Raw genomic sequence first — 22,283 nt, forward strand, 5'->3', positions numbered from 1 at the left:
TATATTTATATTCAGTTATGATATTGCTTATGTCTTTGTCCACTGTTTTCAAAATTTCAAGGATTGACTTTAATATTTTTTCATTCTCCAGCTTTACTTCCCTGGTGGCTCAGATGGTAAAGTGTCTACCTGCAATGTGGGAGACCCAGGTTCAACCCCTGGGTTGGGAAGATCCCCTGGAAAAGGAAATGGCAACCCACTCCAGTACTCTTGCCTGGAGGATCCCATGGACAGAGGAGCCTGATGGGCTGCAGTCCGTGGGGTCACAAAGAGTCAGACATGACTGAGCATCTTCACTTTCCTTTTCCTTTCCTTTTCTGCTTTACTTGGAAATGGAAATCTTTGAATTTCAATAATTTTTACCTAAAAAATATGAGATTTAGGACAAAGAGCTAGCTGTAGAAATGATCTTGGGCATTTTTACTCCCTGAATTTACTTTTGAATTAAACAAGTACACCAAAATAACAAGTCTGCACCAGGGAATTAAGACGGCTTGCTGTCCCCCAGGCCACCCTAGTTCCCCTTCTGGTTCTTTGAATGACTCTTCCAGGATGTATAATTAAGAGGATGGCCTCATAAAATTCTCCAAAATCATGGTTTGGGCTGTGGCTCTTTTGCCTTATAGTTTTCTACCGAGCAGTGGGTTTTGCACATCCTGAATCTGTGTTTAGTTATGCAGTGGTGCTCACTGACCACATTTCCAGGCGCGTGCTGGTGGGAAGATCCAGACTCAGTGCTTTGGTGGTTCAAGAGCATGCACCGCTGCAGTAGAACATATCTGGGAACACAGGGACCTTTCTGCAGATAGTAAGAGTCTTTGAAAATCTTTGTACCATTGCTCTATGGGTACATCTTCTGTGTTTTGCCAAAATCAGGCCAGGATATTTCCATTCCTATTCATTCTCTTTCAACTACCCCCTGGGTTCCCTTTGGTCCTCAGAAATGTATCAACACTGAACATGATGTCTCAGTATAAGACAGGAACGGCCGATCCATCTGGGAATCTAAGCTTCCTCCATTCATTTTCAAACGAATAGTTTCAAAACCTGCTATTCCTGTTTGTTCCACACAAGGACTGGGTTTCCTAGTTCTTAGATAGTTGTACAGACCATTTCCTTACATATTGAGCTGTCAGCCATTGTTACTTTTTACAATCCGGAAGAATATGCTAATTGTACTGACATATAATGCAATATGCTTAAGAACATGCCACTCAGAAGTGTAGGTCTCAGGAGACTTCTACCTGCAAGAAACCTCATCTATAAGGAAATATCCCCTTTGAGATAAAGGCAATTCTTTTGTAATAACATTGGAGAAGGCTAAAATGTGATTTGTAGCACACCACAACACACTATAGTGTGATTTGACTGTTGTATAAAAACATATAGATTTAGGTTGAATCTAAATAGATGGTAGAAAGGGAGGGAGAGAGAGAAAATGAAAGAGAGAGAGAGATGAAAATACCAGATGACTTTTAACTATAAAAAGTTCTCTAAGAAATGACAGAATAGTTAATGCATAGATTTCAAAGAAAATTACTGTTTCATAGTGTTGGGTATTAAACCTCTAATTTCTATAGAAATCTCTAATTTTTCCACATATTATGTCAAGGAACTAAAAATGTCTTCTGTGGATATTTTTATAATAATATTTTCCGTTATATAAAAGGCATTGCCAGACACTACCATCTGCCGTGTAGACTGACAGTGTACGAATCTGATGTCTTTCTGTGACTTCCTATCTTATATAATTGGAGGTTTCAGCCCAGAATGATGCTTCATTTCCACCTAAGGACAACCAAGTTTAAATTTGCCTGCAATATTTTAATCATTTCCCTGCTATGCACTGATAAGACCAGCGCTCTGTGTAGTTAAAAGCTATAAATGTGTCTATTGAGAAGGTGTTAAAAATTCTCTTCTGGGCTTCTGGCCATCATCCAGAATTCCGTAATACCTTTTGAAATGAGACAGAAAACATAATACATTACAATTGATAAATGTTCCATTTGTACTTTATTTGGGAAATTTTAGGCATTCAGAATGTCTTGGCTACATCAACATTGGGAAGTGTTTTTTTGGTTTTTCTATTTTTTTTTGCTTTTTTGCTGAGGTGAGAAAGATGTCTTTGTGAACTGTCCATGTAAAGATTAGAATATTTAACATATATGTCTACCATGCTTTAAGAAAGATTCAAGAGCAGTGCAAGTAGTCTATTGACTCAGATGAGTTGGTGCATGTGTTTTTGTGTGTGTGTATGCGGAGGTTTAAAGGAGTAAATGTCATCATCCAAGTCAATGAGACAAGATGACTGAGAAAACTTCTGTAGTTATTTATTTAAAAAATAACACCCTTTTCAATAAAAGAGAAATCCTTGTAGTTAAAACCTGTTAATTGGAGATAATGTCTGTGTAACTGAACATTGTCAAAGGGTAATGACCTCCTGCTGCTAAGCCCTGCAAATGTTGACTGGAGGCCAGCGCATTTGTTTTGAAAGCAGGAGACGTGGGTCCTTTGACATGATTATTTTAAAATGGTTTCATTTTTGTTACACGCCATAATAGAAACTTTATCATTCTAGGCCATATTAGAATGCACTTCCACTTTTTCTGCCTCTAAATATCTTTGCAGGTTGTGTTTTCACTGCTCTTAAGTGTACCAATTGACACCTCTGTTCTGCCGAGTGGCTTTTCTTAGAACAATACAAGTTAGTTCAGTTCATCTTGGGGTTTGCCAAAAAGTCTTGAAATGAATTAGTATTCATTAAGGTATGCCACGCAATATAATAAATGATCAATGCTCTATAATTCACTGTGGCTGAGAAAATAGGTTGTGTAATTAAAGTGATGCGGTGGCACCCCACTCCAGTACTCTTGCCTGGAAAATCCCATGGATGGAGGAGTCTGGTGGGCTGCAGTCCATGGGGTCGTTAAGAGTCGGACACGACTGAGTGACTTCACTTTCACTTTTCACTTTCATGCATTGGAGAAGGAAATGGCAACCCACTCCAGTGTTCTTGCCTGGAAAATCCCAGGGACAGGGGAGCCTAGTGGGCTGCCATCTATGGGGTCGCACAGAGTCGGACATGGCTGAGGTGGCTTAGCAGCAGCAGCAGCAATTAAAGTGAGACAGTGAAAGTGTCCCCGACTCTCTGTCCCCTTATGCACTTCGTTTGGCCAGTGTCTGAAATTTCATTTGGCTGATGTATAAAATTTCACTTAAATGTTCTGGGCTGATTGAGATTTCTATCAGTAGGAATGAAAGATCTAAGAACTGGTTTCCTTATGGAATCAGATGCACATGAGGAAGTGTTACCCTGGGATGAGAAGATCTGAGCATATTAAAGTATAATATCTATAATATGATTGTGCATCTGCAAGCAGTTGTATCTGACTCTTTGACAGTCCATGAACCGAAGTCCGTCAGGCTCCTCTATCCTTGGGATTTCCCAAGCAAGGATACTGGAGTGGGTTGTCATTTCCTACTCCAAAGGATGTAGTGTGAGGACTCTGTTCGGTTAAGTTCAGTCGCTCAGTCGTGTCCAATTCTTTGCGACCCCATGAATCCCAGCACTCCAGGTCTCCCTGTCCACCACAAACTCCCGGAGTTTACCCAAACTCATGTCCATCGTGTCGGTGATGCCATCCAGCCATCTCATCCTCTATTGTCCCCTTCTCCTTCCACCCCCAAGCCCTCCCAGCATCAGGGTCTTTTCCAATGAGTCAACTCTTCACATGAGGTGGCCAAAGTATTAGAGTTTCAGCTTTAGCTTCAGTCCTTCCAATGAATACCCAGGACTGATCTCTTTAAAATGGACTGGTTGGATCTCCTTGAAGTCCAAGGGACTCTCAAGAGTCTTCTCCAACACCACACTTCAAAAGCATCAATTCTTTGGCACTCAGCTTTCTTCACAGTCCAACTCTCACATCGATACATGACCACTGGAAAAACCATAGCCTTGACTAGATGGACCTTTGTTGGCAAAGTAATGTCTCTGCTTTTGAATATTCTATCTAGATTGGTCATAACTTTCCTTCCAAGAAGTAAGCGTCTTTTAATTTCATGGCTGCAGTCACCATCTGCAGTGACTTTGGAGCCCCCAAAAATAAAGTCTGACCCTGTTTCCACTGTTTCCCCATCTATTTGCTATGAAGTGATGGGACCAGATGCCATGATCTTCGTTTTCTGAATGTTGAGTTTTAAGCCAACTTTTTCACTCTCCTCTTTCACTTTCATCAAGAGGCTTTTTAGTTCCTCTTCACTTTCTGCCATAAGGGTGGTGTCATCTGCATATCTGAGGTTATTGATATTTCTCCCAGCAATCTTGAGTCCAGCTTATGCTTCTTCCAGCCCAGCATTTCTCATGATGTACTCTGCATATAAGTTAAATAAGCAGGGTGACAATATACAGCCTTGACGAACTCCTTTTCCTATTTGGAACCAGTCTGTTGTTCCATGTCCAGTTCTAACTATTACTTCCTGACCTGCATAGAGGTTTCTCAAGAGGCAGGTCAGGTGAGGACTAGAGATACTTAAAAACCAACTCCACTTCCATCTTCATGCTTTTCAGAGGCACCTTTGGTAATGACCTTGGTTACTTACATCAGGATTGTGTGAAATGGATTAAATTGCAGTGATTCTTTTTTTGACTAAGGAGGGAGGTTTTTGTTACTTTTTAAAGGTACGTTATATTTCGATGCACGATACTGGATGCTTGGGGCTAGTGCACTGGGACGACCCAGAGGGATGGTATGGGGAGGGAGGAGGGTTCAGGATGGGGAACACATGTATACCTGTGGTGGATTCATTTTGATATTTGGCAAAACTAATACAATTATGTAAAGTTTAAAAATAAAATAAAATAAAATAAAAAAATAAAGGTACCTGTATTTCTGTCCTGTCTCATCCTCAGTTGTTTGATTCAGGTGTTTCAGGACAGGGCCCTGACATCAATATAGAGCTATATTTTAATTTCCACAAGTGCTTCTAATTTGCAGTCAGCGTTCTCCCATGTAAGCATGTCTCAGAGTCTCTGAGGGTTGTTGAAACAGCACGCTGTCCCTGCCCCGCGCCCTGTGAACAGCCAGAGCTTCTGATTCAGTGAGTCAGGGAGGTGCCTGAGAATATACATTTCCAACAGGTTACTGAGTGATGCTGCTCTAGAAAGTATGTTAAGCCATTTGAATGATGTCATTTACTCATTTATTTTTTTCTTGATGACGTTGAAAAGAAGAAAAGGGACAATGAAGTACAAGAAGAACAGACTAGGGCAAAATTAGGTTGGGTTTTCCCATTATTATTATATATATAATATATTATATTATTATTATTATATTGTTTCCCATTTCCCACTTTGTTATAGCTGACACACTGTGTTTTGATTTCTTTCAGGTTTCCTATCCCTTTAGTTTATCTAGAATTTTTTTTATTCTCAAACTCATAAAATTTTTAAAACAAAAATCCTATGACTAGTACTTACTGAACATTTAGTAACCACCAGGACTCAGTTTAAATATTTCATACATATTATCTCATTTAATCTTCACCATTAAACGAATATTTTCTTATCATAATCTGTTACTATGTTCTTAAAGTCACACAGCTAATAGGTAGCAGATTTGGAATTGGAAGTCAAGCAAACTACATCCTGAGCCTGAACTCAGTAATTCCTCTAGACTGTTTCAGCATGGTAGAGACGTTAATCACTCAGTCATGTCTGACTTTTGTGACTCCATGGACTGTAGCCCACCAGGCTCCTTCTGTCCATGGGACATCCCAGGCAAGTATATTGGAGTTGCCATTCCCTTCTCCAGGGGATCTTCCTGACCTAGGGATTGAACCCAGGTCTCTCACATTGAGGGCAGATTCTTTGCCGTCTGAGCGACTAGGGAAGCCCCATAATTCTGCATGCATGCACAGTCACTTCAGTTTTAACAAAAACCTCCCTCTCCTTAGCCAAAACAGAGACTCACTGCAATTAATCCATTCCATACAATCCTGATGTAAGTGGCTCCAAGGCCATCTTTGCAACCCTATAGACTGTAGCCCACCAGGCTTCTGTGTCCATGGAATTCTCTAGGCAAGAATATAGGAATGGGTTGCCATGCCCTCCTCCAGGGGATTTTCCTGACCTGGGGATTGAACTCACATCTGCCTGCATCTCCTGCATTGCAGGTGGATTCTTTACCCACTGAGCCACCTGGGAAGCCCCTACTTCAGCAGGCCTAATGGATCTTCAAATATATTATCACAGCTCTGTGAAGGAAATATATCACTGATTGTTATTGAATTATTCCCAATGATAAAAATCATGATAAAACAGCTTCCATTTATTGAATGCCTACCTTGGATCACAGACTATGTTTAGCACTATTAGCAAATCAACTTAAGTGATGAGATAATTAAATGGCAAAATTAGGGTTTAATTTAGGCTTTCTCCTGGGTTTTGGAGTGTCTACTTCCAAAAGGAGTAGTTCATGTTCCTAAATACATGGTAATTTCTGGTCCAACATTCTGGAGAAATTCAGCTACATTTCCAACAACAACCCTGTATAACTCTGGTCATCTTACCTTTTGCCTAAGCATATCTGATATAGGCTGCTGTTACAATAATAGAAAAAAAAAATGACTAAAATGGTGGTCATTCTGATGTGAATAGTGAATATGAGGTTTGTAGGCTTGGAGAGTTGCAATGACTTAACTGAGATCGCCCAACTTACGAACACCAGAGTCAGGAACCAACAGCAGCACCCAATGGACTCGTGACATTTTGGCTTGTTTTCTCTCTGCTACGATAATCTACTCCCTGTGTCTGGTTTGGCACCTTTTTTTGGATCACGTGTGGGAGGAAGTGTGAGATCACCGTGCAGATCGTAAATTGTGTTTGTTTCCGCTAGTGGGTTTCGGGAGCGGTGGATAGCCTTCTGAGGGCCATCAGCCGGATCTCACAAGGTTGTGGTTGGAAATAAACGAGATAACAGACGCAAAGTGCCTGCCACCTGGGAGGCACTGTGGCTCAACAAACAGTAGGCGTTATTGATATTCTCCGGAAGTGGCAAGAGCAGGGAGAGTGAGTGGGTGGAGACAACAGATCACTGGGCTAATGACTCAGATGACTCCCAGGTTTCCAGGATATCACATGAGTCCTAAGAAACACTTGGTTTGTATGTAGAGGGAAATGAACATTTCCAAAACCCAGTATCAGTCACTTTTACACTCTTCTTTATGAGGTTTGTCAAGTCATATCAACAGGTTCCGTTCAATTTGACTTTTATAATCTGAGCAATTATTGAGACCGGGACTCAGTGCAGGTTTGTTATTGCATGAGAGTTTTTTCCTGGTCATTTTGTGCCGAGAAACATTATAAACACGTGGAGAGGTGGGGCTACGTACAAAATGCTCAGACACTGAAGAGACACATATTTTTCTATTTGCCATTCTGTCTGCCTGCTTACTTACATATATATCCTCTCCCCACCCCACCCCCAGCTCAGTTGACTTCCCAATTTATTTATTGAAAAGCACCCATTTCCCTACCAAACTCTAGGTGATATGAATTTAGCATAAGTCTTTGATGTTCCCCGGGTTTTGCTGCTGGCATCTCAGGGTTCTGTTTCGTGTTACCTGCCCTAATAGAGATTTTTTCTGAGTTTTAAAGGTTAGACCTAACTATACCCTCTAACTTAGATAATTCCTTCACTCATCCCATACGTATCTTACTGGCATCAACGAGTGTATGTGAATCCCACTGGGGAGAGGCAATACTTAACACAACATTTATTATTGACTTTTATTGTCTGTCCCTGTCAGTTTTGATCATGCTCTTCCTTATCTCAGGATTTAGGATTTTTTTTTTCTAACAGCTTTCATATGTAACTTCTTTTAAAAACATAAATATAGAGAACCCATCTTACAGAAAATGTGAAAAATAGGACAAATGTAAATACTGCATCTCTGAATCCAACTACTATTAGAATTTTAATATATTCCACTCAGTTTCTTAGAAAGTATTTACAAGTGTACTCATGATAATTAACTATGATAATAATTATAATAATAAACAATTAAAAAGTGTACTTATAATAATAACTGGGGCCATGTAACTTTGCTTCAGGCAATACTTATTTTAAATACTAGCATTTATTCTTGAACAGTCTTTAGTAGTAATATTCTAAAAATAGCCAGATATCTTATCCAGTGGATCAGTGATATATCCTAAAACAGTCTCCTACTGTTAGATGGTAAGTTGCTTCTAATTGTCCTTAGTGTAAAGCCGGGCCTTACTAAATTTAACTTTGCATATGTTTTGGCTGATTTCCTTAGGCTAGATTCATTGGCCTATGAATAATGAGGGCAACTTTGACAAGGTATTTGCCAAATTGCTTTCTAGAAGAATTGCACTAATTTATATTGTCATCAGGAATGAATGGGATAGTGAATTCATTGCACTTTTACCAGCACTTTGGGCATTTAGTTACTTATTTATTTTTTCCATTTTACATGTCAAATGGTATTTGTTTTAACTTACACTTTCTGGCCACTAGGAAGTTTAAATATTTTCAAGACTATATTTGATATTGTTTTTCTTTTTAATGTTAATTGTTTAAGTTATTGCCATTTTATCTGTTATATTCTTAGTGATTTTCTTTTGGAAGTTTGAATATTCTGTGTTTTACACATATAAAAATATAATCAACTTTTTAAGCCACTGCCACATTGGTTGAAAATTTTCCAAAAATTTTTGTTTTTTTTTAATAGTAACATTTCAAATGTTATGATGACATTTGCTATTTTCCTTGGTGTATTCTTTGTAAATTCAAAGTGTAGAAATGGATTTCTTTGTCATTTGGTTTGATAAGTATTCAATATTATTTTCATTTTCTTTGGCTTGATTTTCAAAACATTAAACTTTTTAATACTACATCTGGAACTTGTTTCAGCATATGGTGTGAAGTGACCATATTTGACTTTTAAATAATTTACTATGCTATGACCCAGCTGCTTGATTTCCCTTACAAGTTGCCAAATGCCCAGTGAAAGAAGAATGCTCTTATATTTTGTGTTCGTTGAGATAGCATCTGTTACTTTATTAAGTATGCCAGAATTTTTTTATTGAGGAAACTATGCCTTAGCTAAGTGTTACGTTTGAAACGCTGAATTAATTCTTTCAGATGGGAGGGATATAACTTATTATTTGGTATTTTTTTATGGTACTCTTTTTATTATAAGAGTACACCTTAGCAAAATAATGTAGATACTTTTTATTTTTTCAAAAGTACTTTGGCCTGTAAAATGTTAATGTATTTTTTTAATCTTATAGATGGACTTGGATATCAAATTTGAGTTTGAACTATAGCTCAATAACTGATTATTTAAGTGGTTTTATGCAAAGTTTTCAAACTTTTGAGACCCTGTTTTCTCTGTAGAAAATGTGGATAATAACACCTACCTCACAGGACAATGGTAGCTATTAAAGTGAGGAAACATATATAAAATGCCTGGTTAGTTCAGTCGTTCAGTCGTTCAGTCGTGTCAGACTCTTTGTGACCCCATGGACTGGAGCACGCCAGATATTTAAAAATAATGCCTGGTAGGTGACCTGATAGAGAAAATACAGACTCATTGTTTTCTTTTCTGTATTGTACAAACTATTGACCATTTGAATTGGTAGAAAAGAACAAATACTCCTGGAAAATCTCACATAGCCACTAGTTGACTTTGAAATATGTCTCATTTAAATTTGAATATAGTTATTTCTGATCTACACTAAATACCAAAGCAAATCTTAGCCTTGGCTAGAGAGTTTATTTGACAATCTTCTAATCTTATAGAAACATTCAGCCCTCTAGACTCATGGAAGCTGGGCTTTTCAGATAAGACTACTACTTTTTCTTGCATGCATGCTTCAGTAGCTCAATCTTCTCCAACTCTTTGCCACCTCATGGACTGTAGCTCACCAGACTCCTCTGTCCATGGAGTTTTCCAGGCAAGAATACTGGAGTGGGTTGCCATTTCCTACTCCAGGGGATCTTCCTGACCCAGGGATTGAACCGATGTCTCCTGCATTGGCAGGAGGATTCTTTACCACTAAGCCACCTGGGAACCCCAGGACTTTTTTCCCTTAGTTGGACTTACAACCCTTTCAAGGCAGTAATGTATAGCAGATTGCATATAGGCTGTGCTTTAGTCTAAGACTTTTTAGTCAATGCGTTCTTTGATTATTTTATCCCCACCTTTTCTACCAGTAAAAAGACAACTTACTGGATTTCACCAAATGAATTATCATTCTTATCCCACCATCAGTACCTGTAAAGATTAGCTGGAAAATAGTGCTGATTTGATTAACAATGTTCTGTTTAATTTCTCTGTTAACAGAATCCTGATATGACAGCTGCCTACAAAACAACTGCCAAGCCTGGGATTGAATGATTAATTGAAATAGTCACAAGTAAAGGTATTTTTGCCATAAAAGGTATGAACATAGCAAATGTATTTACTGTGAGAATACAAAGACTCGACTTAAAAACTAGTTAGTATTATAATAGTCCTGGAGTGTGTGTCAGCAAACAGTTATCAAGTTGTCTTTTTGAGTCAAAATGAAAATCACTGAATTCAAGGTGGGTTGGTTATAACATGAATGAAGTGGGAAGGAGGAAGCCATAGCTATCACCCCAGAGAGAATCAGCAAGAAGGCTACTCGATGCTCTAGACACCAGAGTGCTTGGCACTAGTTCTCAGAAAGAAACTTTGTGGTATTTGCAGAATGTGCTGATGCATCTCATATTAAAATCTGTCCTCGTGTAGGTACATATTCAGGAGTTCAGTGCAAATGCACTGATTTCCCAAAGTCCTGAATTTATCCTGCTTATGTCTTTTGTGTTAGGAAAAATACTTCAAATAATTACATCTTAATTTCTTCATCTGTAAAATGGAAATATCATTGCATATTTCATAAGCATATTACAGGAAATCAGATAGCATGCATGATAATGCACAATATAGATATTTTGCCTTAAAAGTACTGAAATGGCATTTGGGGTTTGATTTTGTTGATTCTGATTGAAACTCTTGTTCAGTCGGTTCAGTCGCTCAGTCGTATTTGACTCTTTGTGACTCTGTTCTTCCCTGTCCTTCACAAACTCCTGGAGCTTGCTCGAACTCATGTCCATTGAGTCGGTGATGCCATCCAATCATCTCATCCTCTGTCGTCCCCTTCTCCTGCCTTCAATCTTGCCCAGCATCAGGGTCTTTTCCAAGGAGTCAGTTCTTCACATCAGGTGGCCAAAGTATTGGAGTTTCAGCATCTGTCCTTCCAATGAATATTCAGGACTGATTTCCTTCAAGATGGATCTCCTTGCAGTTCAAGGGACTCTCAAGAGTTTTCTCCAACACCACAGTTCAAAAGCATCAGTTCTTTGGCACTCAGATTTCTTTAGTCCCTCTCTCCAATGGTCCAACTCTCTTGTTAACACTATTTAAAACTTTGCATTTATTATATCTAGCCTTCCCTGAGGGTTAGTTTCAGGGATATTTTATTTTTTCTTGACCTTAATACACAAAAAGAACATCATATTCTATTTTTTCTCTTGATAATTATAAACTCAGGCCCTCTTTATGGACATCTTTGAAGATATTCCCATCTCTGAATGATTTCTTCACTAGCTGTGACCGTGTTTTATAGCCTGATCTCCATTTGATCTTGGCTTCATGTGGCTGCTAAATTCTAAAATTTCTAGTGTAGCTCATTATGAAAATCTTCCAACCCTTTTCTGAATCTGGCAGGGAATTTGAAAATAACTTTCTCCAAAAAAGTGAGAGCATAAATAATAATGATGCTAAAATGAAAATGAGAGGATGTAATCCACTTGTGAGCTAGAGAAGAGCAAGGTTACTATTCATTTGGTTTGTTGGTGGCTCACCTGATTTTGTCAGCCTATAAAGATTGCTTTTTTTAAATCACTTTGCAATTAGTGCTCTAGTTTTTTTTGTGTGTGTGAGGAAAAAAGCAAAAAATAACTGTATGCTATGATTTCTTGAGAACAAAGGCAAAAAAATGAGTTCTTCTTATTCCTTCTTTTCTAGGTTCTAATACTTCTCACATTGAGCTAATGACAATAAGTTAGATTCAGTCCTTTGACCTCCACCTAACCGTGGGATAAGAAGTAAAAAGAGAGCACCATCATGGGAGCTCCAGGCTGGGGCTCTGTAATCAGTGTTGTATTTTTCGGAGAAGGCAATGGCACCCCACTCCAGTACTCTTGCGGAAAATCCCACGGACGGAGGAGCCTGGTAGGCTGCAGTCCATGGGGTCGCGAAGTTGGACACAACTGAGCGACTTCACTTTCACTTTTCACTTTCACGCATTGGAGAAGGAAATGGCAACCCACCCTAAAAGCTCTGTGTTTCTCAGTTTTCTTACTTATTAAGCAGGGTAAGTAATGGCTTCCTTACATCATGGGGTTGTTTTGAGAATCAGATAAAATGATGAATATCAAAATCTTTTGCAAAACCAAAATGTCATTTTTAGACACATGTAAAATACCCCAAATAAGTGATGCTTCCCCCTTCTCTTTTTATACTCACTCTAACACATTCAATTATAAATATCAATGTAACTTAATTTCATAGAACTGAATATAAGTAAAAGTCTTATGGAACACACACATATACATTACTTTTTCTCATTTGCCATCATCGATGACGCTTGTCGAATTATTTTCTTGGCACAGCATTAACTTAGGGCCCAGGTATGTCATAATTCCTCATTGATGTGCTTGCTCTGGAAATTTACTTAAAGTAATTTGGTGAAAAGCTTTGTTAATTCAATTATTGAATTCCATGCCTTATATTTAAAGTCTATAAACAAAAATTACAGAAAAGTACTTAAGTTATTGCATTATTTTAATACTGTGATTGAATAGCTTTTGTATTTGAGATTGGTAGGTCACATATTTAAGTGATGTGTTCATGAAAGTGAAATATTAAAAACAGCTTATGAAAATCTCCCATCTGGCAGTTACAATTGATCAGAAATCTACTCTTCAGCATTATTTTGAAAATAGCATGAGTTTTTAATTAAAACTGTTCGTTCGATTTATTAATGTAAGTAAAACCTCCCATTTGAACAGGTTTAACTTGAGAAAGTGGTTTTCTAAAGCCCCTTTATGGATTGAATGATACAATTTTCAATAAAGAATAGTTATAAAAGATGTCAGACGTTTTTTCTCCATCGATCTTTTTTGTGTTCTCTTTAATTTCGAAATTGAACTGTGAACATAATTCTGCTTGTGTAAAAATATTTGATGAATTCATGATCTTAATTCTATTATTTTAAATCTAAGCTAACTGAAAGGATCTACAGAGAAAACTCTTTCATAAACTGTGTGAAGGTATTCTTTATATCAGGTAATTTTAAATTTTAGTAAAGCTGGCATGGACAAGAAATAAGCACATTATTTAGCTTAAAATGTCTCACTTGGAAACAACATGCAAAGCATTTTATTTAGATGATGTCCAATGCTTATCCAGTGGCTGCGTTCATTACACACATCATCTCATTTAATCCTTTCAATAATCCTGTTCCTCAGCATTTGTACTATCTATATTTTACCCGGAAATAAACTGAAGATTGGGAGCTATGCAACTTGTGAATAAACTTCAGGAGAAGGATTCCAGATCAGGCAATGGACCCTCAATCCACAGGCACTTCCTCACTGCTCTGAACTGGAGCCCAGCCCCCGCTTGTCCTGTGACAGGTTTATAAAGGCAGTGCTACTAACTTCTCTCTGAGAACCCCAGCACCTGAATTACAGGCTGTGGTGTTTCCAAACCATAGTTATTGATCAAAAATGGATTATCACAAATGTGAATTGAGAAACTGTAAAATGGGAAACCCCCTTTTTGACGTGTCTGTTCCCCGGGGAAGTGTTTGTTTCCCTCATGTTTTACACTGACAAACGTCATGCTGATGTGTTAGATCACAAATGGGTAATTTCTCTGTGTGTTCATTGCACAGTGTTATTGCTGATGTGTTCATGATAATTCCTCTCCTTTCCAGGTGAAAATTTAACAGACAGAGACAGTGTATTTGTAGTTGAGCCCTCTAGGTTCAAGAATAGGAGTTAATGGGGAAAGATGTACACGCCTGACTCTCCTGCCCTGGTGATGCCTTTATTTTCATGACACCCGCCATGTGAGAGGTTTCTGCAACCCATTTAGTAGCTAAGTGTAGCATACCCATTCACCAGGAATTGAAAGTCAATGTGCTTAATTATTGGCAGTCTTGCTGACTGTATGTATATACGTATACACACACAAACACACACACATATGTACACATATGTCTGTGTGCATATATGTGCATGTGTGTACGTGTATGTATATGTGTGTGTGTATATATATACACACATATATAATGAACATGGGCTTCCCTGGTGGCTCAGATGGTAAAGAATCTACCTGCAATGTAAGAACCACCAGTTCTCCCTGGTTCAGAAAGATCCCCTGGAGAAGGGAATGGCAACCCACTGCAGTGTTCTTACCTGGAGAAGCTCATGAACAAAGGAGCCTGGTGGGCTATAGTCCATGTGGTCGCATGATGTTAGACAGGACAGAGCGACTAAGCATGCACATATGCATGATGAACATGATTGCTCATGAACTTAGAGTTCAAAGCCATGAACTTTATGTGTTGCTGTTGTTATGGGACTCTTAGTCTATTTTGTAAGACTTGGAATAAATAGGCTCAGAGGATCTTAAACCTTATGCAATGAATAAGTAGGGCTTCCCTACTTATGGGTTGGTAAAGAATCTGCCTGCACTTCAGGAGACCCTGGCTCGATCCCTGGGTTGGGAAGATCCCCTGGAGAAGGGAATGGTTCCCCACACCAGTATTCTGGCCTGGAGAAATCCATGGACTATATAGTCCATGGGGTCACAAAGAGTAGGACATGACTGAGTGACTTTCACTTCACTGTGAGTAAGTATGTGGTCGTGAGACCACCAGTGTCTCTATCTGCCACTGAAACCGTGTATAGATATAGATATGCTTTCTTGTTCAAATTTTCCAGTGTGCTCGTTTAATATATTACTAATAGTCATGTGCCTCAGCATGGGAGCAAGGGAGACTGGAAACTGGTTCTACCAGCAGCTCAGCTTGTGTCTCTTGTGAATTCAGGAAACTTAACTGTGCTGTTTTCAGTCTATGTCTGTGATTCATATTCTGCTTGTAACTGAATTACAGCTTTATTATTTTATAAACATTACTCAAAAAAGTAATTTCCAAAAGCTTGGAAGTTTGTATTTCTACTGCTGTTTCCTACCTTTTCAACAAATAAGTTCCATGAGCTCTGGAATATGTTCCCCTGCAAATAAATTCCAGAGTGTTTAGTTTTTAGTTGTTTATTTAACCAGTACTCTGAGTTATAACAATAATTATTCATCAGAACTTATAAATACTCATACAGAATGAAATTAATTTTAAACGTGTGAAAAAGCCAAGATTAAGGGAAAGTAAACATAAAAATTGAACTGAGGGTGAGGTTGGTATATAAAATATTTGCCCTCAAATTCTATACATTTTTTAGAGATAGATCACAAATTTGACTCCAAGGTTTCTAGAAACCAATCAGAAAATAGAAATGTGATCTCTGTCTCTAGTATAAAAGGAAATGAATTGCTTTGAAGAAGCATATTTACTATTCATGGAACTAGGATCAGGTAGCAAAATTTTATATATTTGTATATTGTAAGGAAGAAAAATGGAAAACCTATTTATCACAGAGTAAGGTGCATCATAGGTCTGTTTTGTGTAAAATCCCTAAATATTGGGAGGTATGACCTTGCCAGGGCCTTCCCTAGTGGCTCAGATGGTGAAGAACCTGCCTGTAATGTAGGAGACCTGGGTTCGATTCCTGGGTCAGGAAGATCCTCACCCACTCCAGTATTCTTGCCTGGAAAATTCCATGGACAGAGGGACCTGGCAGACTACATTTTGCAAAAAGTCAGTTACAGCTGAGTGACTAACACTTTCACTTTGAGCTTCCCTGGTAGCTCAGCTGGTAAAGAATCTGCCTGCAATGCAGGTTCAATTCCTGGGTTGGGAAGATCCCCTGGAGAATGGGTAGGCTACCCACTCCAGTATTCTTTGGCTTCCCTGATGGCTCAGTCAATATAGAATCTGCCTACATTTCAGGAGACCTGGGTTCGATCCCTGGGTTGGGAGGATCCCCTGGAAGAGGGATGGCAACCCACTCCAGTATTCTTGCCTGGAGAATTCCCATGGACAGAGGAGCCTACCTAGCAGGTTTCAGTCCATGGGTTGCAAAGAGTCAGACATGACTGAGTGATTAAGTACAGCACGTCACCTTGCCATGGTATAATACAATAAAAATCATTTTGATGGGAGAGGAGTAGCTATATTGTATGATCCAGTCATGCCACCCTTTGATGAGCCAGCTGGTGCAAAGAGAGATTTTAGAATGTCAGAAGTGAGGTGCAATGTCAGGTCTACAAATGGCTATAAAGCTTCAACTTAAACTGTTTTATAATAAAACATCAGTTCAGTTCACATGCCCCTGATCCTTGGAAATGGATGGCACTTGTTGCTTCTGAGTAAAAGGTTTCTAGTTACTGCACAAGCTTTAGCAAAGAAGTTCTAGAGTCAGGAATAATAAAGGCCCAGGTTGGGGTGGAGGGAGGAAAGGGGAGAAATCATTTCTCACTCATCTCCACCACCCCAGGACCTGCTAGTGGAATGCCTGGCACACGAAAGGAGCTAGGTACTTGTTGCTTTATATTGAGGTTATTCCTGATCCAAGCTTAAAAATTAATTCACTATTTTAATGGAGGCACATAACTATGTTTTTGAAAGGAGAGAATGATACTGATCTCAATGGGATGTTTCTAGGACAAGATAAATTATGATATAGTAACACACTGACCAATAAAAAGTGCTTGGCAAATATTTGCTGATTCAACTACTGAACTCTAAACAGTATATAATGTAAGAGGTGAGAAATGAGTGGATTATCTCAGTACTGCCACGATAAATATTTTAGTGGCAAGATATCTATGCTAGTATTCTGACTGATGTTACGTTTTTAGTAAATAATCTCAGTTATAAGAATGCATTTTTCCCCATGAGGCTTTATGTAAGTATATTTTATTTTGAATGGCTATTTAAAAAAAATAATTTGCAGAGGTGTTTTATTTTGCTTTTTCCTATTTATGTTAGCCTTTTTTCAAGAAAATTGCTAACCATTGATCTAGATTCTAAAATGAGTGGACTGCATAATCTTGATGATCCTCTCTAAATTTTTATTTTTCTCTATATTGATATTTTGACTGATATTATGCAGTAGTACGGAGAAGGCAATGGCACCCAACTCCAGTACTTTTGCCTGGAAAATCCCATGGATGGAGGAGCCTGGTAGGCTGCAGTCCATGGGGTCGATGAGGGTCGGACACCACTGAGCAACTTCACTTTCACTTTTCACTTTCATGCATTGGAGAAGGAAACGGCAACCCACTCCAGTGTTCTTGCCTGGAGAATCCCAGGGACGGAGGAGCCTGGTGGGCTGCCGTCTCTGGGGTCGCACAGAGTTGGACACGACTGAAGCAACTTAGCAGCAGCAGCAGCAGCAGCATGCAGTAGTTAAGTTCAGATCATATTACCTGATTTAGTAGAGTCTAAGTTTTGTCAATTAAGTGACAATAAGTTGAATGATGGACAAACCCTTGGTTTCTAAATATAAATTTTCTAGCCTAATCTTCCTAACATATTGTCATGTTTATTAGGAAATAATTTGTCCTCCTCCATATATTATCCTTCAATAAAATAATACATGTTTGTCTATTCAAATGATTCAGTTTTCTTCAGTACTGCCTTGGAAATCCAATCTCCTATATTTGTTCTTAGATTCTCTTATACTATATATTGTACTGTTAAGGTATAGATTTCCAAACTGGCCAAAGTTTGGATTAAAATAACATTTTATTTCAAAGGCCTGTTCATTAGCAACACTTTCTTGAGCATTACAAGGCATAGTCATAGATGTTCTGAAAACTACCTTTGACTAGGAATTCTTTCTTTACTCCACTATTTTATTTATTTGGACATAAAAGTTGTGTAAAATTGAAGAAACAAAAAATAGTGCCATTCTGAAAATAATTTTAGTCTCATATTTCCACATGTATATGTTTAATCTTATCACATTGTATATTTGGGTAAACTTTCACCCATGCAGAAGTCCAAGTTTTCTCTGCTATTTTTCTTTTCCTTGATCTACCTCCTGAAGGATTTTTGAAAGTTTTGGTTTTATCCTTGAGAAATGTATACCTTTTCTTCTAGATCCTCTGTTCTCTTCTTATTCCTGTTAATATAGGGTTTTTTTTCCAGATATTTAAATTTTTAATTTTATTATCTAAAGTTCTATAATACATTCAAATATGATTTCTAATCTGTTACTTTCCAATCTACTGCTTTAGGCTAAAAGAATTTAACTCATTATAATAAAGAAATTATTTGGTCATTTTGAGCCGTCTGTGGAGAAGGCAATGGCACCCCACTCCAGTACTCTTGCCTGGAAAATCCCATGGATGGAGAAGCCTGGTAGGCTGCAGTCCATGGGGTCGCTAAGAGTTGGACACAACTGAACGACTTCACTTTCGTTTTTCACTTTTCATGCATTGAGGAAGAAAATGGCAACCCACTCCAGTGTTCTTGCCTGGAGAATCCCAGGGACGGGGGAGCCTGGTGGGCTGCCATCTATGGGGTTGCACAGAGTTGGAAACGACTGAAGCAACTTAGCAGCAACAGCAGTGTCTTTCCTGACTTGGTGATTTCAAATTTTATAATTTTACTTAATTATAGCCTTACCTTGTTTAAAAGTCATGGTTTAGATATTGACTTCATTAGGCACTGTGGTGGTTATTAATTTGCCAACTGTTTTCAGTTTTCACCTTTTAGACATACCACAGTATATAGCTTTCAGGCCTGTTGTGGTTGTGAGAAAGGGTCCATAGGACTAGTTCTGTCTACTGAATTCTGAGCAAGAGTAATATACATCACTTCTGGATCAAACTATTTCCTTAGCTCCAGGCCATGGGGTCACAAAGAGTCACAACTGAGTGGCCCACACACTTTGATCGACTGGAATAGGTTGTGTTTGGTTTGACCTTTTCTGGATGGTGCTAATGAAATTTGAAATTGCAGTGCTCCACTCAGAACCCTGCAGATCCTACTAACAATCTACACTCTTTGCCCACCTTCTGTGAGCTTTTACATCTCATAGCATGCACTTGAAATTCTCATCAGTGGCCTGTCCTCAAGTTACTGGTGCCAATTACTCTTGGGAGCATACAAACCAGTGATTGACTGGCTCATGAAATCCCAGCTCCCTTACCTGCAGAGAGGACAAGTTTAAGATAAACATACCCTCCCGAATCCCCTGTCAGGATCAGTGTGAAGCTACCTCTGTGGGAGCTTATCTGAAATCTCACCCTTGCTTACTGCTCCCCCTTTCTATGTCTTGCTTTCTTGGCTCCCTTATAAGTTTCTGCTGGGAATTCTCTCTTGATAAGTCTCTTGTGCCTCATGTTAAAACCTGTCCTGTGAAACCCTACCTAAGATTGGGAATGAAATATATAATATGTGGTTCCATAACAGTGCTTAAGGAAATACACTTGGCAGGACTTTCATCACTGCAGATGGTGACTGCAGTGAAATTAGAAGACACTTGTTCCTTGGAAGAAACGCAGTGACCAACCTAGATAGCATATTAAAAAGCAGAGACATTACTTTGCCAATAAAGGTCCATCTAATTAAAGCTATGGTTTTTCCAGGAGTTATTTATGGATGTGAGAGTTGGACCATAAAGAAAGCTGAATGCCGAAGAATTGATGTTTTTGAACTGAGGTGTTGGAGAAGACTCTTGAGAGTACCTTGAAATACGAGGAGATCAAACCAGTCAATCCTAAAGGAAATCAGTCCTGACTATTCACTGGAAGGACTGATGCTGAAACTCCGATACTTTGGCCACCTGATGGGAAGACCCTGACTCACTGGAAAAGACCGTGATGATGGGAAAGATTGAAGGCAGGAGGAGAAGGGGATGACAGAGGATGAGATGGTTGGATGACATCACCGACTTGATGGACATAAGTTTGAGCAAGCTCTGGGAGTAGGTGATGAACAGGGAAGCCTGACGTGCTGCAGTCCATGGGGTCACAAAGAGTGAGACATGACTGAGCGACTGAACTAAACTGAGACTTTAACTTACCATGGTATATTAGAAAATCCCTAAATTTAGAAGGTTCCTTTTTAACTTCAAACCTTTTACGCCAGGAATTTTGTCATGTTTAATGTTCTGTTATTTATCAGATTGAAACAATATTACTGCTTTATTTTTGTTAGTAAGGCTTGATTTTTGTATCATCATTACATCATTTTTTTGCTTTGGGTGGTGGACTTGTAATCATTCTATCTGTTTATAGTCTTCAAACATCTTCAGAGCTCAGGTCACATTATAAGATACATTTGGGGTTGTGATCACATAAAAAAGCAGAGCTTACTGGCCACACACAGGGGAAATTTACCAATAACCTCTCATTACTGTAGTGCTTTCATAAGCTGTTGTAACTGGCCATTGATCATGACGGCATATAAAAGTAAATGGGGAAAAGCCCCCTTCTTTCTTCCGTTGCTGCTTTTATGTGTGGACTGTTAAATGTTATTAACATGATTTATCCTTTTTACATGCTATCTGCTTTGGTGTACAATTCTGAATGATTTTGTCCTTGCTTTACTTAATTTCTGAAGTGATATGAATATTTATATGTTGGTTTGAAAAGATACAATCCTTTAGCAATTTTCAAATGTGGAATTTATTTGAAGTATCCTTACATATTTTTAGGTCACATGAGGAAAAGCCAAGTGGAAAGCAGATCATCCAGACCAACCTACTGAAATGGTGAGAATCCTTTACTGCATCACCTTATAGGTTAACAGGACTCATACTGACAAGCGAACTAAAAACAGAGCCACCGCTGTGTCATTTGTTTGGATGTATATCAGACTTTGAAGAAAAAATGCATTCCCCCTCTCAGAAAATGTCTCCTGTGAGGTAAGGGTCTTTGAACTTTATTTTTTTGGTCAAGGGTAGAAGAAGTGGTGGATAACTCATATATATTATGGTTCATGTAATTAAACCCCTATTAATTTAATTGCTCTTTATATTTTTATCAGCCCTTTCTAGTTTTTCCTTCTTACATCATTTCTTGAGATGACTTTTATTTACATCTGTTTAATGAGACCAAAAGTTACCAGAAAATCTTTAGGTGCCATGCATTTTATAGGGATGCAGGTGAAACCCAGCTATCTTTTCTCTCTGCCTCTGAGATAGAGTCAGGGCTAAACAATAAATGATGTATCAGCTCACAGTAAACATTTGGAAAATAATATGCCACATTTTAACATGCATGTATCTTTTGACTTAGCTTATTCATATTTAGGAATGGAGAAGGAAATGGCAACCCACTCCAGTGTTCTTGCCTAGAGAATCCCGGGGACAGAGGAGCCTAGTGGGCTGCCGTCTATGGGGTCGCACAGAGTCGGACACGACTGAAGTGACTTAGCAGCAGCAGCAGTATATAAAAATAAAAGTGATAATATATAAAACACACACACACACACATATATATATATATAAATAATTGGGGTTTATTTTACCCTTGCTTATCATTTCAAAGACCTGGAATTACTCTGAATATCTAAAAATAAGTGAATGGTTATACAAGTGAAGGTACAATTTTAATAGAGATGTTTTTCAGCTATTAATATAAATGAGTTAAACTAATAACCAAATGTGAATAGATGTTCTTGATTTGTAAAAAGGAAGTTGTAGGAAAACAGGTATTGAATTTATCTTAAAAGAAGAAGCTCTCTGTATTGGCACGAGCATAGAGTCAAGCCTCAAAGAATATATACTAAAAATTTAACATTTAACCCATGGGCAGCATAGCTGGGGAAAGAATCTAAGCTAATAACATTTTAATGCTTCTGTATTATTCAGCATGACATAGCAGCTACACATTTCTTTTGTAATTTTGAAAATGATAAAGTTTACAAAGTTTTCTGAAGAATAATTCAGAGATAAAGATAAATGTGTCTACCTCTGTTACTTAGGAAACACTTTCATTATCATTAAAATTATTTTCTTCTAGGTAAGCATATCTGTTTTTCTCTAAGGGTTTCTACTTTTGGTTTTTGACAGCAGATTTCTTTTGGA

General features: G+C 38.3%; 1 protein-coding gene across 5 annotated transcripts in view; it reads left to right on the forward strand.

The window, feature by feature from the left end:
* Positions 1-21,439, forward strand: part of LOC147369959 (uncharacterized) — a 650,726-nt gene extending 629,287 nt beyond the window's left edge. For 3 of the 5 annotated variants that reach the window (XR_015168201.1, XR_015168202.1, XR_015168203.1), the window contains one exon: positions 10,372-10,466. The gene's annotated coding sequence lies outside the window, so the exon portion shown is untranslated. Of the gene's footprint in view, positions 1-10,371; positions 10,469-12,078; positions 13,204-20,909 lie in introns of those variants that run through there. The other 2 variants (XR_015168204.1, XR_015168198.1) reach the window with 2 other exon arrangements.
* The last annotated feature ends 844 nt before the right edge of the window (positions 21,440-22,283 follow it).

Source organism: Bos grunniens, chromosome 7 (genome assembly GCF_055505025.1).
Source record: "Bos grunniens cultivar Pamir isolate PY7600 chromosome 7, Bosgru_T2T1.0, whole genome shotgun sequence".
Taxonomy (NCBI): Eukaryota; Metazoa; Chordata; class Mammalia; order Artiodactyla; family Bovidae; genus Bos; species Bos grunniens.